Source organism: Chelonia mydas, chromosome 7, assembly GCF_015237465.2.
Source record: "Chelonia mydas isolate rCheMyd1 chromosome 7, rCheMyd1.pri.v2, whole genome shotgun sequence".
In the NCBI taxonomy this organism is placed as follows: Eukaryota; Metazoa; Chordata; order Testudines; family Cheloniidae; genus Chelonia; species Chelonia mydas.
Window position 1 is genome coordinate 43,129,707 of NC_057853.1, and position 17,953 is coordinate 43,147,659.

A 17,953-nucleotide genomic window follows, 5' to 3' on the forward strand; every position below is an offset into this window, starting at 1 on the left:
GCCAAAAGCAACAAATAGTGAAGAGCATTCAAAGTGAAGAGTTCATAAACAACCTTTAGGCTGCGAGGAGCAAAACTTCCGCATCAGATCTGAACCCTGGCACGGAAATAGCAGTGATGTCTACTATCAAACTCTGCAAGTGACTTTCAATGCCTCAGTTTTCCCATCAGTATAAGGGGGGGACGGGATGTAATACTCCCTTACCTCACAGACAGCAGGAAGGAAACTGGTGGGGGCAGAGATGGGTACAAAGTTGACAAGTTTTTAACACCCATGCAAGAGACGGGGTGGGGTGGGGAGGACAGAGCTTGGAGTTGTCTTGTCCTCCACTCAGCCTGTTTTGCACAGAAGCCACAGCAAGCCTGGCACATTAGTTCACAGACTAGGGTCTGATTCAATGACTACTGAAGTCAATGGGAGACTTTCTGTGGGCTTTGGAACAGGCCCTTACCAATTTAGAGGAACAAGACGGTGACCCCATCAATGTGGCAGTACATTTTCTAGTATTCTGCTTGGTCTAAAAAAGAGTCCCAGCAGCAGAGCTTTCACTAGTTCAGAGCTAAATAGCACAGAGTACTGGGAAGTTGTTCCAGATCAGAGTTATTCATAGGACATTGTGGCAACCAAACCTAACAGGGGAGGTATCTCTTCGCTTTCATACACTGTGCCTCAAAAGTTAATGCTACTGTAACCTTTAGCATACTTTCAAACAACTAAAAGCCAGCCTGTTGTAATTATCTGTTTCCTGGTGGATCAAGGAATTCACATCCATCAAAAAACAAACACAAAACCCATTTCCTTGTTCTCAAGTTACACTCATATGTAGAGACTCTCAATGTGAACCAGGAAGGCAAATTCACATATTCCTGAACAGCACAATAAAGGATTTTGCATCATTCAAGTATGTTCTTGCACTGTAAGAAAATTGCTTCCCTGCTGTGTGTTCCCAGCTAGCTCACTGACCCATACTGTTTAGTGCACAATATTGATCCTCCTTCAAGTCCCTGCTGTCAATTGATGCAGTGTGTGCGTATACGTGTCTCTGTGAAGTTTGCAAAAATAATCTGGCTTTTTATTTCATGAGGAGTTCATAGATTTCAAGGCCAGAAAGGGCCATTAGGATCAGCTAGCCTGCCCTCCAGCATAACACAGGCCACTGCACTTCACCCAGTGATTCCTGCATCTGGCCCAACAACTCGTGGTTGAACTAGAGCTTAACTTTTAGGAAGACATGCCATCTTGATTTAGAGACTCCATGAGTGAATCTTTCCCCCGGCGCTGGGGAAACTATTCAAATAGTTCATTACCATCTGTGTTAAAACTTTGCATCTCATTTCCAGTTTCAGGTTTGCTGACTTCCATTTTCTAGCCACTGACTCTTATTATGCACCTCTCTGTTAGATGAAAGAGTCCTCTACTATCAGATATCTTCTCTCTGTGTCTGTAATTATAGACTGGAATTTAGTTTACCTCTTCATTTCCATCATCTCTTACTCCAGGGGGAATTCTGTGCCACTGCGCATGCACAGAATTTATGTCCCCTGCAGATTTCTTTGCTTCCCCACAGAAAAATGACTTTCTGACAGGGAAGCAAAGGGAAGCCATGAGAGTGGTCATGCAACCCTCCCCAGCAATATGTTTTGGGTGCCCAGGGCAGCTGGCAGAGCGGTAAATCACTGTGGGGCAGGGGGCGGTACTGGGGAAAACTTGACTGGTGGCTCCTACCCTGCGCTGGGCTCAGTTGCTAGTCCCAGCTGGGCTGGGGAGGACAGGACTTCCTCTTTCCCTGCACAGCATCCAGGGCTGTGTCACACCCCCCTCCCCGCCCCGATTTCTCCCCCGGCTGTACGAAGCTCTGGAAACTCTCCGCCCACCCCGCGCTTCCTGCACCCATCACTCCTCAGCTGCAGGGCGAAAGATCGTTGTACAGATAGCTGCTCCCCCATCGCCCAACCCCCATGCATCCAGACCCACTCATACCCAGATCCTCCTGTTGAGCCCCACCCCATCCGCAATCAGACCACCCCCAATGAACTCCACTCCCCTGCAACTGGACCACCCCAACAAGCCACCCACACCCAGATCCCCACCCCACTGAACCCCAATCAGCTGCACCTGGATCCCCACCCCACTGAGACCCACTTCTCCAGAATCTGGACCCCCCAACTGAGCCCCCGACACCAAGACCCCTCTGCTGAGCTTTATCCTGCCCACACCCAGACACCCCCCCCCCCCCGCTGAGCCCCAACCACCTTCACCTGGACCCACCTGCAGAGTCCCATTACCATTGCACCCAGATCCCCCCCCACTGAGCCGCCCGCACCCAGATTGTCCCACACAGAACCTTTTCAAACCATGCCTGGATTGCCCCCCATACTAAGCCCCTCCATACTTGGTTCCTGCCTTGCTTAGCCAGCCTGCCCATGCCTGGTGCACCTGGAATGGAGGGGCAGGGCCCTGAGATGTTTCTGGGGCAGGCCTCATCCTTGCGCTGTGTGAGGGTTGGGTGCAGCCTCACTGATGAGCCCATGTCCCAAGGGGAGCTGCACAGTGATCTCTCACCTCTGTGCAGCCAGTGGCCTGTGCTCCCCAATGCCATGCTGGAGCCTCCACATTTATTTGACAAATAAAATTTGCAGAATTTTGCAAAATTTTAAAATATTGTGCACTGAATTTTTAATTTTTTGGCACAGAATGCCCTCAGGAGTAATCTCTTTCCTCACATAGGGTAGAAAGGGAAAGAGCAGAATTTGCTAAAATGACCTGATTTTAAAGATGCCACCTACTACATCTTCAACATAGAATATCAGGGTTGGAAGGGACCTCAGGAGGTCATCTAGTCCAACCGCCTGCTCAAAGCAGGACCAATCCCCAATTTTTGCCCCGGATCCCAAAATGGCCCCTTCAAGGATTGAACTCACAACCCTGGGTTTAGCAGGCCAATCTTCAAACCACTGAGCTATCCCTCCACCCAATAACAACAGCCCAGTGCTTCCACAGTTGGCAGGATGAACTATTCCAGTTAAATTCACAAGCACTCAGACAATATGGTATGGCAGACATTGCGGTGGACCAGGCAAATAAATTTCAAATTTATATTGATCCTCTTACTGAGCATAATAGGTTCTTATCTCTGTCTCTGTTTGTACCTCAGTTTCCCTCCAGGGGGCCTGCAGTCTCCCACTGGAAGATGGGTGAATTCGGGTTTAGCACTCTAGCCAAACTTCAGATAAGGTCTTTTCCCTCCTGGAGATAATGAAAATACCTACATTACAGTCAAATTACACCCAGCCTCCTGCTGGGTAACATTGTGCCCTGGGCTCAGAAGTTCATTTGTTCTTGATGACACAGGGCCAGAGAAGGGGGAGGAGACTTCTCCCAAACTCAATGGAAGTCCCAGCCTGAAGCCCCTATAGGTGGAGGTGGTAACTGAGATCTCAAACACACCCTGCAGTGCACTACGCTCTTCATTCTCACTTCACCCCTCCTTGCAGGTCTTTCTTTCTACATCCTGCCCCAGGCCCCTTCCATCAGCCCATCCGATCTATTTTCCAGCCTAGCCACTCTGGATCCTTTCCCCACATCTTACCCCCTCTGACTGACCACAGAGCTTGCCTTTTATACAGACCCGCCCCACCAGATCACAGTCACAAGTTTCCCTCAATGACCTGATCTCTGGGCTATAATTCTCAGGCTCCCTTCAGACTACATTTCCCAGCATTCCATTGCCAGTAACACCCAATGTAGTACATCTAGTGTTAAAGGGCCCAGCATGCTACTGTGCACTCAGCAACTTTTGAAAGATAAAAGGGCAGCAGCTCAGGAGCAAAGGCTAGAATATGTGGAGGAGAGGTGGCTGTATGGACAATGTTAGAGGGTTGCAGGCTGCAGATGAGTGGATTTCCTGATTGTTTGATCACATTGGTATGCTAAGTTTAGCACTTGGTGTGCACTAGCGCTGGTCAGTAGCTTTCCAATGGAATGGTTTTTTCCCCAGAAAATGCCCATTTGTCGAGAGTGGAATGGTTCAAAGAAACGTTGTCAGTTTCGACAAAACATTTAGATAGCATCATAAAGTTCTGTTTGGACCTTTTGGGGAACATTTTGGTGTTTTTTTTGCCAAACAACTTTTTGATTAGAAATTTCTTTTCTCTATTGTACCAATTTTTTAAAAAATTAAAACGTCAACATCCAAAAATAACATTTTGATTGACCCAAAACAAATTTTCTTTTTACTGGACATTTTAAAAAATGGTCCTGTTCCAGAATGGGGTCGGGGGGAGAAGGTAACTCAGGGTATTTCCCATGAAATAGAAAAATCAGGTTTCCACCCAACTCTATGTCCACCTCAGAAATAACCAGGCCAGAGAGCTAACTCTAGAGCAGTAAAGGTCCATTTATGTTCTTTTTGAACATTAGCAATCAGCAATGTCCAAAAAAATTGCATAGTTGAAGGAGAAATTCATCTTTCTTTAAATCAAGAAGGAGAAAAGAGAATTTTCAGGATGGGATTCCATATCCTTTCAGCTTTGTTTGACAGCCAACACAATCTGAATTGCATGGAATGTCAGGGGCCATTCTCTCTCCAGTTCATAGAAACTTTGTCCCTGAAGATCCAGTGCTTGAGTGGCCTATTTGAAACTCGCTTATCGCAATCTGAGCACTCTAGGTTAAGGAGCGCCTGGGCCAGGCATACTTTCCATTCCACTTTTAACTGCTGCAAATGCCAAGCCACAAGTTTCTGCACTAACACTATATCCTCTTCAGTTGGGGTCACTAATGGCAAAAGGAATAGCTTGTGTTTACTCGGCTTTTCATCCTGAATGATCCCAAGCTACATTACTACAGAGACCACCACACTTCAGCTCCTGGATGTACCCAATCTGGAGTGGGGTTTAGGACACATCTGTGCTCAGGCTCCCCACTAACTTGAAATTGTAGAATTTCCTGACACCTGAGGCCAGCTCCTCTGCAGGTATAAACTGGTGTAACTCCACTGAGGTCACCAATTCAGGATTTGATCTTTCATCTATTGGCTGCTGCCTGCCACCATGCATCCTCCATGCGGAACTGGGTAATTTTTTGTAGAGGGACACCAGTATTTTGAGGAAGATATTGCTTGGTATCATTCTAACTTATTCAAAATGCACACACACGCACCCCTGAGTGAATTTTTTTTTGTCTGAAAGATTTTTCCAGTGAAAAAATGCAGCTCCAGCAACACAAAACCCTTTTCTGAATTTATGTCATGTTCAGCTAATTGTTAATGTAGAAATACCAGCGCTACCCCCCAAAATATCTGAAAAAGTTTTAAAAAAATGTTTTATTTCAATACTTTTGAAACAAAGTATTTTGATTGGTTTTGGTTTGAAACAACTTTTGTTTAGAAATGTCCTTCCAACTGATTTATTTTTTTTAAAAACGCTGAGAGTCAAAATGAAACATTCAGTTTTGGGTTGGACACAATGTTTTGTCCCACCCAAAACAGCATTTTTTTTTCAACTTTTCAAAGTAGGTTAACATAATGGGAGAGGATTCTCCAAAAAATTCCAAATCCATCAAATGATGCACATTTCAGTAGCCTTGTGATCTCAGTAATCTAGGATTAATAGATTAATCCCCAGGGGTTGTGTTGCATTCTGATGATGGCTTAGATGAGCCAGTAGGTTTTGCTTGGAGCTATTTGTAAGGTCTTGCATCCAAGCAAGAAATCTTATTTGCTGCCCCTCCCCCTCCACAATCATCATAATTTTCTTTTTAGGCTAGGTTATTTTTTCCATTTTTTTGGGCTTTAACAGGGTCTTTAAATCCACCAAAGGTGACAGCAATTCATTAGATCACAGGGTTTTCCTGCTATCCTGTCACTTCCCCGTTATCGCTGATGCCTGATTGCACTAATATTTTGTCATGGTTCATCTTGTTGCAGATGTTTCATTTTCTAGCATTATTGGGTGCCTGCAGTCAGAGATAACTCTCTGACCAAAGAGTTTGTGAATTATATAGACAAAACAGAAAATGGGTAGAAGAGTAATTATTCCTACTTTACATGTGGGGAATTGAGTGCAGAAAAATTAAGGAACTGGTTCAACAGAGCACTAAAGCACATATTGAATTTTAAGTCTACAGTTAACCATGTTAGCTGGGGCTTGTCTCTCCCTGGGGCAGCAGGGACCCCCACTGCCTCACTAAGTTTGGGAGGAGGCCTAGCAGGGAATTAGTCCGGCCGCAGGAATCTTCCTCCGCGGCCTCTGTGAGAGCAGAAATAAACACAGTTAGTCGTAAACCCAGGCCCTAGGTCAGGGCAGGGCAATGATGAGTCACGTGCTCAGGCCCTCAGGCAGGGGCTGAGAAATAAAAGCACATAAACAGTGAGCCCAGGCCCTCGGTCCAAAGGCCTGGGAGAGGGGGAGACTGCCACCCGCGAGTTGGGTGGCAGGGGGGACGCAGGCCCTCCCACTCCACTGCGTCCCAGCTCAGGGCCATAGCAGCGGCAGAGGACCCACTGCTGCGTCAGTGTGGATCCTGGCTGCCACTCACTGACATGGGTTCTGGCAGTGCTGCAGCCAGACTAGGGTTGGCTGCCTTCGGGCTACTTCCAGACTCTCCCTCTTGAGGACCTGGGTCAGGGTGGTGTCCTCAGGGGGGTCCAGCACCATGGGTTCCTCGGGATAGCTGGCAGAGGGCAGGCCCGGCAACTCCTCTGGGTAGCTGGTCTGCTGCAGGTTGCTGGGGTTTCCCAACCAGGAGGTAGGCCAGAGGTGTCTGGTCTCCCCGGCAGCTGCTCTCTCATTGAGCTCTGGGGTCAGGCCTTTATACTTCCTATGCCATGCCTGACCCTCTGAGGGGCTGGCTCAGGGCTTCCTGGCTCTGCCCTCTCTGGTATCTGGAGGGGCTTGTCTCTCCCTGGGGCGGCAGAGACCCACATCGCCTCACTACATAGCCCCACTGAAGTCAACAATGCTATTCACATTTCCACTTAAGCACATGCTTAACTTTGTTTCCTCACCTGGGGGCTAAGTGATTTATCAAGGTCACATCCAGCATCTGTGGCAAAGCTGGGTATTTAACCAGGATCGCCTGAGTCCCAGTGAATTGCCTTAACGACAAGACTACCTGGCTTTTATAAACACCAGACTGACCAAAGTAATGTCATAAAAGGAATCAATAATTAAGGAAGAATTGATTTCAAATATTTTGTTTTAAAATATAGTTACATTTATTCAAAATTGACATATCTATTCCAGTACTGATTTGAGAACTTAAACTAGTAGTTATTTAGTTAAAAAAAAACCCACTTCAATCCACCTTTAAATTGCATTTACAAACCATTTCCTCTTACCCCTGAATAGAGCTGATGAAGACAAAGAAAGGCCATGGCTACATTTCCTGTGTCAAATAATGTAAACAAAAAACCCAGTCTAATTCACTTAAGTTATCTAGTGGAAGCAATTAACCTTTTGAGTGAGAGATGCTAATTGCTAAGTAATTCTGTTTTCTACTATTTCATATCTTTGTGTAAGCCTGACCCGACCCTGCAATAATCAATCACTTCTTTTGGTGAAAGTCAATACTCTCTTATAGTTTCTTCTTAGATATTTTTAGGAGCAGAAGAATTGCCAAATGAGAATACCCCCATTGGCCCCTCTAGTCTGGTATTTTGTATATAACAAATGGACAGAACCAGATGCCACAGAGGCAGATAAAAGAAATCACATAATTATGGAATAGATTGCCCACAAGGGAAATTTTTTCCTAACCTCTTTCAATTAGTTGAATGGTTGGCTTATACCTTGAAGTACAAGATTCTCTGAAAAGGTCCTGGGATCCAGGTGGCTCTCGGGCATCTTCCAGTCAATGTTGTTAATTAATGTTGTGATACTTTTCAAACAAATTATTTGATTAATTTCGTTTTTAATTTCCCACCTAGCTCTAGTGTGGACCAAGACTTTGACTCTATGGGAGAAATCTGTATAGCAACGGCCTCTACCTGATGTGCTAAGCCTTTCACTCTCATGCTTCAAGACCCTAAGCTCAGTGCCTTTTTGGGAGGAGGGAAGAGGGGCTACATTAATATCTTGAAACTAGTGCACTGCAGAAGACACTGGGAATCAATTCAGTCCTGTCCTCCCTCTTGTTTCTGGCACAAAAGGGCTTTGAAAGCCATCTCCTTAGTTTACTGAGCAGTTGAAGAGGCTCCTCGATAAGCATGAGTTTAGTTAGACCAATACACAAGCAATAAATCACCCCACAAACACCAAAGGCATTTTCTCCCTTCCTTTGCATTCTTGGAGCTGGGTGGCTGGTTTAGATCCACATTCAGATTCCTTCAGATGCCAGGTGTCAGGTGCTGTCTGGATTTTATCTACCTCAAATCAAAAGAGAGAGAGAGAAAAAAAAAAGGCAGACAGAAAATAGAGCAAATAAAAAGTTAAAATAAAAGAAGAGCAATGTGTGTGTTTTAGGTACTGCATGCACAAAAGGACTCCATGTTGGGAAACTAATTTTGCTGTTTATCAGGAAAACTATTTAAAGAGATGCTGCAACTGCAGCTAGTATTCTAGTCATGCGCACACAGACTGACTTCCCGGTGCCTCCTCCAAATGCTTCCCTCCTACAGTCTGTGCTCCTCCCTTCATGCATCATGTGGGTTGCTACAATGTGCACCATTAGATCTCATTGCAGCTGGGTCCATTGCAAATTGCAGGGGTACTATTACTATCAGAACGTAAGGCAAAGGTGGAATGGCGGGAGGAGGTAGTGAAACTTTCCCAGGCTCCAGCCAAAAATATAGTCACTACCCCACAAACAAGCCATGCCCACTTGAGATATCCAAATGAGATGCCACTCACAGTAGGTTTCCCCTGTCAGTTCCCTAGGCACCTAAGTATCTGCCCCTCTGGGCATTGCTCACTGGTGCCTCACTGCAGGCATTTGGGAGTCCCTCATCAGAATATCCCCTAGCCCAGAGGTGGGAGACCCCTATTCAAATACCTTCTCCCTTTCTGGCAGAGGGTGGCGAATTGAACCTAACCACTGGATGAAAAAAGTTACATCTCTTGCTCCTTGTCTGGATAGATTTTGAATAGGACCCGATCTGGTAGGTGACCTCTGACTATGCCACCGGGATGAGGCCCCATGGGTGAGCTAGGTGTTCCTCCACCTATCTCCCCCAGTTCATGGATCACACTGTGGCTCAGGCAGGAGACAGGCATCCAGCTGCCGATCATGAGGCAGCAGAGAGCAGTGCCCACAGGCAGAAACGCAGGTGTCTAGAAAACTTTCGCAGTGCAAATGTAGGCACCTACAGGGTCAAGGGGCAGCTGAGTGGGAATTTTGTGAATCACAGAGATGCCTACAAATGAGACTTACATGCCAAGTCCCTTTGTGGATCTAGGACTACGGGCCAGACTTCTAACATTAGTTCGAAGGCTAAAGATGCAGCTAGGGGCCTGGTAGGATTTTCAAAAGCACCAAATTCCCATTTGCTTCAGTGGGAGTCAGGCACATAACAAAATCCCACTTGGAGCCTATCTGCACTTTTAGCCTCCTAACTAACTTTAGAAATCTGGCCCTGCTGGGTTCTGCTAGTCTCGGTTGCTTCTCAACTGGGGAAGAAGAAAAATGGTATCTCCCAAGAGCCACCTACTTGTGGCCCAAAAATCAGATGTCATGCACAGTAGACTGCGCATAACTTCCTAATATAACCATTCCTCTTCTCTCCGCTAGGCTTTGATCAGCAGTGAAACACTGAACGTTGATATTTCAAGTTATCATTGACACAGCTCTGCCACAATTCCTCAGTTCTTATTAGCAATACCCTCAGTTATTTAGTAGTTTATGAGATGCACTAGTAAAGACTATGCCAATGTCCAGCCCCAAGCAAAACGTAGAAACATGATAGTGACTGAAGGCTAAAGAAATTCTGGTCTGATGTATACTAAAGATCTTTCTATACCCTTGATATTCCCTCAGTTATCCGTCTAACTCAAGTCTCCATCCTTCAAACTACATCTCACCCTAATCCCCCTAAGTTTAGTTTCTGTTGTTTTGACCATTGCCAAAAGCAGGACTTTTAAGGAAAGGGGAAAGGTCTGTCTGTCCATTTCACACAGAATTGTTCTCTGACCTACCTAACCCAGAGAAAAGGTGCTACCTGTACAGGCCATCAGCACCAACCAAGTAAATAAATGATCATTCTTTGAAGACCTCTGGGAACCTTAGCAAAAGATAACTAGGAGTAAAAAGATCTTGGGCTTTTCGAGAGATACAGATGAATGTTAGTGTATCTGGACAAAGAGGAGAGAATTCTGTAACTTTACATTTCTTCAGTTCATTTCATCCTGTAGAATCCCCAGAGAACTTTGTAGACTATGCATAACCGTGGCCACAAGCTTAAACAGCTGGCAAACCTCCAAAGTAGAGATCAGAAAGCCCAGGTTAGGTGCCCACATCTGAAAATCAGATTCTCCACACACAATGAGGCACATCTTTCCCATCTCTATTTCCCTTTTTAAATGTTCCAATATATTAACATTACAGAATTAAAAACTAGCAGCTGCCAAATCACACAACTGACAGAGGCCAGTGTCCTTTGTGTCTGACTCATCCTTTTGTTTGCATCAGGCTGTGTTCCTGAGGAAATGAGAACGTTTGTGTCTCTCTTGCTCTCTCTCTCTCTCTCACTTCCTTACACAGCTTGTGTACTGCTCCCTAGTCTCAGCCACTGCTTTGGGTGTCTCTAAAAGCTTTCGGTATGTCAGCTTGCAGTGACTGCCTAATGTTCTGTATTAAACTAGGCACTAACGACTCCAAGAGACATATCACAGATATCATATTGCTCCCACCTTGCTCTACTTGCTTGTTTGAAATAAGGGGGATACAAATTAATGTCCATGACACTGGCAGAGACTGAAATAAATGGGACAGAGGATTATTAACCAAGGGAGGCCTCATGGTGTTAGAGATTATTGCTAAGTGTGATGTGATCTGTTGTATGGAAAGCAACCAGGTTGGTGCAGTACTGTACTGTACCTTGCTTAGAAAGACGATCAGAAACCGAAAGTCAGGCAAGTCAAGACTTTGCTTAAAGATTCCAATCTCAGATCAGTTATCAACAAACTCCCTTGTGGTGTCTTTTCCTTTCACAAACAGGACAGAGCCAAAGTAAACTTGATAGAGGTCACGTACCAAGAGAAGGGAGCCAAGAAGACAGCAAATGCCTGAGTCTCTTCTGCCCTTCATTTACACCAGTGCGACAAGAGTTCAGATAGGATGAACTGGATAGTGCTTTATGCTCACTTTGCACTGCTGTGAATGATTGCACACAGCGCAGGGAAATGGACAGTGCATCATCTGTTACATCTTGCAATCCAAAGGGGATGTAAAAACCTCTTCCATCTAACCCACAGATCTTAGTGTTTTGTCAGCCATTGCCTCACTAGGTCTCAGTGTTAAATACAGTATATGGAATTATTAGTGTAATACACTTACTATTGGGTCTGTGCACCATTGCCCTTTATTACAGACAATTAAAACTGCTCAGCTGTGGACCATACACCCTGTACTACTAACAGCTAATGGAGATTCTCCATGAGATCAGTGGGCAGAGGGCTGTGCTTTTGGAGCAGGAGGAGTTGAGCTGTACCCAGGCTGTCAGCATGGGGTTCTGAATGGTCAGCATAATGACGACATGCTGTACTTATAAAACAAATTTCATCCCAGAATCACAAAGCGTTGTACAGACATTAATTCACTGCACTACAGTGTATTCCTGGGAGCTAAAGACTACACCGGTCACGACAAGTTTTTGTTTCCGTGACAAATTTTCATTGACAATTTTTCTTCAAAAGTTGTTGGGATTTTAATCAAACAACCTCAAAAAGAAAATTTGGGCTTAAAACAGATAAGTTGCTCCTGAAACCAGACATTTCCCCATGGAAAAGTCTTTTGATTAAGAGGGGGAAAAGCCATTTTTCTTCCAAAAATTTTTTGGAATCAAATAATTTGACCTGCTCATTGAAGGACATACTATTATGCTCATTTCACAGATGAGACACAGAAGTGAAGTGACTTGTGCCAGGTTACACAGGGAGCCCCTGACAGAGCTAGGAGGAGAACCCAGGGGTCCTGATCATCTTCTCAACAGTCTCTAGCCTACGACATTCTTGAATCAAAGAGCTGTGAGCTTTTGGTTTTTCAAAGAATTCTTCTCCCTTGATCTCCGCTGTGGTTTGTAGATTCTTGTTGGGTCTCCCTTCAATGAATTTTGGATCGGGCCCTAACTCCTCAGCTCTGAGCTGGTCTAGTGTTAGTACCCTGAGCTGTAATATAGAGAAATAGCCATACATGGTCATGAAAAGAGCCTTCTTGACATTCCTAGGTAGACTGAGCTATACGACACTTGTATCATTGTTTTAATTTATTGTTCTTAAAGTGCTTTGAGGCTTCTGTTCTAAATGTCTCTTTTTAAATTTCCACTTACCTCTTAAAGATGTCACTAGAGCTGACACTGCCTATGCTGTTAATATCTCTGACATATCAAATGAATCCTTTTCTTCGCTGGCTTTTCCGCCCCTCCCCCCCCCACTATGCTGCATACATTTAGAATTTTTTTTAAGCTCACTACTTCGCTATCCTCCTCCACACAGATTCAGCACTCAGAAATCGTCTATTTTAAATAATATAGTGCTTTGAGCTGATCCTATTATCATTTGCAGTAGTGTTTCTCCAGAGAATTATATAATCATAACCTGACTTCCTTAAGCAGCTGCTAACCATGCAACCTACTGCACTAAATTTGAGCTTAATTCTATTTTTTAAAACACTCGTAATAACTTCGCCATGTTGTCTTGCCATCTCCTGAGCAGGTGGCTCCCTTTCCCTGATCTCCAGCCACTGTGATAGGAAGAAATCTACAGACTTTTTCTTCCCCATCTAGATATGGGATCACGAAACCCACTTCTTAGCTGATTCTCAGCATTTCATCCTCTTCACTGTCATGTAATGGGCATGCTAGGATTGCTGCTGTTCACTGTTTTCTTGTCCTCCTTCTCCATCTGCTTGTTTTTCTCCCTCAGTTGTTTCTCACAATATGTATAGATTGCGGCCTCTTTGGGGCAATGGCTCTTTTGTTACATATATACACAAGGCCAAGACCTACCAAAATGCAGTCCTGATCCCTGACAGAGGGCTCTCGGTGCTAATGAAATGCAAACATAAAAAAATAATAATAAATAATAAATAGGGCTGGTCAAAACGTTTTGAGCACAACTATTTTTGACAGAGAATTGGGTTTTTGATCAAACTAATTTTTTTTGTGAGGAGTGCCAGCTTTCCACAGAAAATGGATTTTTTTTCCTTGGTTAAACTCTGAAATATTTCAGTATAGAAATACTACTGTGGTGCTTTATGAGAACTGCTGTATGGATGCCGTCGGTCTCTATTCTCTTCTATGAGCCTGGCTCTCTGGCTGGACATCTCCCATGATGCACCATGGCCAGGGAGTCCCATGGCATACCGCCTCCCTCTTGAAGAGGTGAGACCATGATGCATTATGGAAGATGTAGTCTGGCCAGGGAGCCTGGCCTATAGAGGAGAATGAGAGCATAAGGCACACAACTACGCCTCCTAAGATGTACCACAGCAGTGTTCCCAAATCTAAATATTTTGGGTTTTGGCTAAAATTTGTCGAGTTTCTAATTTCTGATGAAAATCCAAAAGTTTTTCATTGGTAACAAGATCAATTTTTGACCAGCTCTGACAGTAAGTTCAGCATTGGTGATTTCCTTCTCTGCTAATGTAATAGCAGAGCAAGGCACAGGGGTCCTAGCATGATTCCGCATTCACTCACTCCAGTACCACAGGCTGTTTGCAAATATTAATTCCAACTGTGTAAAAGAATTAGCTTGGAGTGTGTTTGTGTCCCTTCTGTTGGATTTTCTCCAAACAGGCTAGCAAATGAGTTCCCTGACAGCAATGTTTGCTGAGACGGCAAATCGAATTTCTAGATGTTTGTAGAAAACAACATTTGAATCCATAATGGCAAGCATTTACACCTGAAACCAGATTCTTAGTGCTACACTCATCCAGTTGGAGATTGAAAACATACCATGTAATTGGTGTGTCCAGGACAGCTGGGCTTTGGAGTCAAGGGAAAGGATTCTAAGTAGAGCCCTACCAAATTCACAGTCCATTTTGGTCAGTTTCATGGTCATAGGATTTTTAAAATAGTAAATTTCATCATTTCAGCTATTTAAATCTGAAATTTCATGGTGTTGTAATTGTAGGGGGTCCTGACCCAAAAAGGAGTGGGCGGGGATGTTGCAAGGTTATAGTGGGGGGCGGGGGGTGCAATACTGCCACCCTTACTTCTGTACGGCTGCTATTGGCAGCGCTACCTTCAGAGCTGAGCAGCTGGAGAGCAGCAACAGCTGCTGGCTGGGAGCCCAGCTCTGAAGGCAGAGCCACCACCAGCAGCGCAGAAGTAAGGGTGGCAATACCATGACCCCCCTAAAATAACCTTGTGACTCCCCTGCAACTCCCTTTTGGATCACGACCCCCAATTTGAGAAACCCTGGTCTCCCCTGTGAAATCTATATAGTATAGGGTAAAACCGCACAAAAGACCAGATCTCATGGTGGGAGACCAGATTTTACAGTCCATGACACAGTTTTCATGGCCATGAATTTAGTAGGGCCCTAACTATAAGGCTGGACTAACAACCCCTTCATGTTCCAGTTCCATCTACCAGCTACAACATTCACATTGCCTTGATGAAGCAAATGGAAATTTGTGTGACATCAGATTTGGAGCAGAAAGAAGAAAACAGTCTGAAGTTGACTTAGGCTCTGGCCAATTTCCTATTGTAACAATGTTGTGTCCTGTATGTATACAATAGCTCTTTCCATCTGTGGCCTCCTATTCATCAACTCATTCCTTCCAGAAGGCCCACAAGAAGTGACTTAATATAGTATTGCGAATGAATCTTTTAAAACTCTCCACGTTTCCTAGATTATATGGGACCATTGTGATAGATGAGGGCTGTGGGAGAGCAGGGAATTGAATCCTGCTCTCCTGAGTGCTAAGCAATCATCCTAATGGTTGGACTATACTTTCTCTCTTGCTTGTTCCTTTCCCTGCTTTTCCCACAGCATCCTGACCTCTTGATATCTCCTGTGGGTTACAAATGTTGCAGGGAAAGGATTGTCTGTATTTTGGGGTCTTATGGCAGTGAGACCATAAATAATAACAGCAGCCCTGGCAGGCTGTGAGAGAGCACCAACAAACCAGAGTCTTCTAGTTTGGCTGACTGATATAACCAGACTTTGGGAGATGCAGCCAAAACAAAGAACGGGCTCCCCCACAGCTGTCAACAAAGCACTGTGATCTCATGGTGCTGAGCTTCCCATGACAAATGTTATTGGTAAATGTCAGCTGGAACAATTCAAAGAAAACTGCATGAGGGACCAAGTGGTTCATTCTCTCTTTCAAAAAACCATCAACCATACCCCACATTATAGGCCTGATTCATTGTACTCGGCATAATTCTATAGCTAGGATTCAATGGATCACTCCTCATTTACAGATAAGGAGGCCGGGATCATGCCATAATTACTCTAATCATTACAGCGCAGATCCTTAGCTAGATCTAGCCCTGTGTTATTGTTTAACATTTGTATCACAGGAACGCCTAGAGGCCCCATTGTGCCGGTGCTATATAAACATGAATGAAAATCCTGGCTTCAAAAAGCTTACATTCTATGACAAAATATAACAGGGGGATGAGACAAACAAGTGGGCAGGGAAAGGAGGCCATATGTGGTAACAACAACAAAAAAAAATAGGGTGTTTTAGCTCAGATTAGCTGTATGCACAATACTGGGTGATCACCACTTCTGAATGGCTATTTGCCACTGGCCTAGTCCTTACCAAATGGTTTGTATCGTACAGCAGTTACCCATTACTGTAGCATAGTTTTCATAAGGGTAAGCGTGAACATGTCGCATTCTCAGCCAGTGGCTCTGATGCACGTGACACCGTAATGAGACTGTAACAAAGAGTGCCAGGCTAATGTAATAGAAGTAATGAAGATTAATCTCTCCCCAGAGAGGAGGACATACATGCCTTCTCAGAGACCTCGCACACTGCTACAGCATTTGGAGGGTCAAAACTGGGTCAGTGCAAGCTAATTAATAGCAAACCTATCTCTTGTTCTTAATTATGGCGTGGTGTACAGGGATTTCAAATGAGCGTCTCATTTCTATTCCAGGAATGGCATTCCCATGTTGGAAACGGTGAGACATTCAGGAAGGAACTGCTGACTGTACATCTGGCACAATCCTCCAGCGGCGGTGCAGAGTAGAGGCTTTCCAGTGTGATTTCACTTGAAATCAGTGCAAACCACTCGATCGCGCTGTGCCTCAGTTTCTCATCCGTAAACTGAGGATAATAGTGGTCACTGTGCCACAAGCACTATGTGCCCCTTCACTCTCGTGGACATCCTCAGCACGAGGGGGAATTCCATCTGTTGCTTGAGAGGATGCAGTCCTGAAAGGTACTGAGGGCCCTCCACGCTCACTGAGTTTGGTTGGGATCAGCTGGGCAATCATTATTATATTTGTCTCATAAGTCAGACCTGGGAACACTCTACTCATCAACTTCCTCTGGATAAGTAGAATAGCATCTGTTCTTGAGTTTCAGCATTCTTTTGGTTAGGGTGGGCAAAGAGATTTTGTTTCTAGACTGGTAAGCGGTCAGGACATTTTTGCAAAGCTGTCATAATTTAGCCACTCCAGGTTTTTACCATGTCAAAGAAACGAACAAGATGCAGAATGTGGAAGAGTTTCTACAGATTGCTCAGGTTTTTCTGCATATTCTCACTTGAATTCTAACTGATCTTGGCTCTCAGCCCAGAATCGAGACTGTCAACCATTTTAAAGTGGTAAAGTTGATTTAATTTTCATGCAAAGTGCTTGATATCGAGGAAGAGCAGTGATAATCCTTTGATGTGAGCATGGTAGGAGCATCCAAACGATTTAAGATGGCTTTCTGGGAACAGCCTGGGTAGGATAATAAAGCCAATAAGTATTCAACAGGGGGTCGCTAAATAAATTGAGTTTCAGAAGCTGGCTAAGTTGCCACCATAACCTTTGGCAAAACTACAGGAGTCCAGTATAAATAAATACTAGTCTAAGCAGGAAACAGTCCTGATGTCAGGAAGACAAGGCAAAAGCAAGCAAGCAAGGGATTAGGCAGCACCAACTACTATAATATTGTACTAAGGCTTGCTAAAATCAATACGGAAAGCAACAGTAAATTCACCCCTGCAGGGAAAGAACAGAAAAAGCGGCTTAGACTTTGCCAGTTTCCAATCCATACAACTATCACTAGGCCCTCCTTCCAATTATTCTGTATTATACCCAGGGGTCTTTTTTATGCCAGGGGTCTTTTCTATTCTGCAGAAGCCTGCTTTGTTCACAACTGTTATCAACTTATGAGTATGAGCCCAATCCCCTCATCAACCCAGGTCTTTTCACTCATGGGGTAACAATATTGGCAAAACACTGTGCATGAGCCACTCAGCTCCTATTAGCCTCGATGGGATTTGCACTGAGCGCTATGAAAAATGCATCCCTTGAGGTTGTAACACCCCTGATTCTTACCCTCTTTTTTAGGGTTCCACATGGGGAATCATACAAGCCTATGTCTAGCGAGCAAATATGGAATCATGGTGCCACTGGAGTCCTGTCATTGACTTCAGTGGGAACAGGATTTCACTCATGGTGTCTCTTCCTACACACAGTCAAGGATATTGGCCATAAGATGATTTTATCCTCTCTCCATATCTGCAGAAAGGGATAATCCTATTGGAAAGCTCTGGCCTTCAATGATATCTTGGGGTAGTGAGTTCCACAGGTTAATTATGCATGGTTTTGATCTCATTATCATCTTCAAA

The 17,953-nt window shown here is 44.5% G+C and overlaps 1 long non-coding RNA gene across 3 annotated transcripts in view; it reads right to left on the reverse strand.

Annotated features, from left to right (window-relative positions):
• Positions 1–7,201: 7,201 nt before the first annotated feature.
• LOC114019979 overlaps positions 7,202–17,953 on the reverse strand; it is a 51,622-nt gene continuing 40,870 nt past the window's right edge. For 2 of the 3 annotated variants that reach the window (XR_006292369.1, XR_006292368.1), the window contains exon 4: positions 7,202–8,362. This is a non-coding gene — a long non-coding RNA (uncharacterized LOC114019979). The remainder of the gene's footprint in view (positions 8,363–17,953) is intronic. The other variant, XR_006292367.1, reaches the window with a different exon arrangement.